The sequence below is a fragment of the Apium graveolens genome, chromosome 4 (genome assembly GCF_009905375.1).
Source record: "Apium graveolens cultivar Ventura chromosome 4, ASM990537v1, whole genome shotgun sequence".
Lineage (NCBI taxonomy): Eukaryota > Viridiplantae > Streptophyta > Magnoliopsida > Apiales > Apiaceae > Apium > Apium graveolens.
This window is the reverse complement of record NC_133650.1, coordinates 278,795,302-278,795,974: the sequence shown is the minus strand read 5'-3', so window position 1 is coordinate 278,795,974 and position 673 is coordinate 278,795,302. Positions and strand designations below refer to the sequence as shown.

At 47.3% G+C, this 673-nt stretch overlaps 1 non-coding gene across 1 annotated transcript; it reads right to left on the bottom strand.

Moving 5' to 3' along the window:
* Positions 1 to 282: 282 nt before the first annotated feature.
* Positions 283 to 389, bottom strand: LOC141722218 (small nucleolar RNA R71). The gene has a single exon (XR_012575240.1). It is a non-coding gene; the product is annotated as a small nucleolar RNA R71 (small nucleolar RNA).
* Between the last annotated feature and the right edge of the window lie 284 nt (positions 390 to 673).

The window sequence follows — 673 nt, the reverse complement described above, 5'->3', positions numbered from 1 at the left end:
GAGATCAAGCCGGGCACTATTCAGATGGTGAAGAATTTTGTTTCTTTTGGAGGTGCTGCGACTGAAGACCCCAACATGCACATAAAGAATTTTGTCGAGATCTGCAGCACTTTCAAGTATAATGGCGTGACTGATGAGGCTATCAAGCTGAGGCTTTTCCCATTCTCACTGAGGGATAAAGCTAAGGACTGGTTATATTCTGAGCCAGCTGGGTCCATCACTACTTGGCAAGATCTTGCGCAAAAGTTTCTGGTGAAGTTTTATCCGATGGCAAAGACTGTTGCTATGAGGAGTGCTCTTACTCAATTTGCGCAGCAACCTACAGAATCTATGTGCGAAGCTTGGGAACGCTACAAGGAAATGTTGAGAAAGTGTCCACATCATGGAATGCCCGATTGGATGGTGATCACTGGTTTCTATAATGGTTTGGGGGCCCAATCTCGGCCCATGCTCGATGCAGCAGCTGGAGGCGCCTTGTGGGCCAAAAGCTATACTGAGGCTTATAATCTTATCGAGACTATGGCTGTAAATGAGCACCAAAACCCAACTCAGAGGATGATGCCTGGGAAGGTAGCAGGTATTCTGGAAGTCGATGCAGCCACCGCTATTGCAGCGCAGCTCCCAGCGCTGTCGATGAAGGTTGATTCTCTAGCTACATATGGAGTTAATCAAA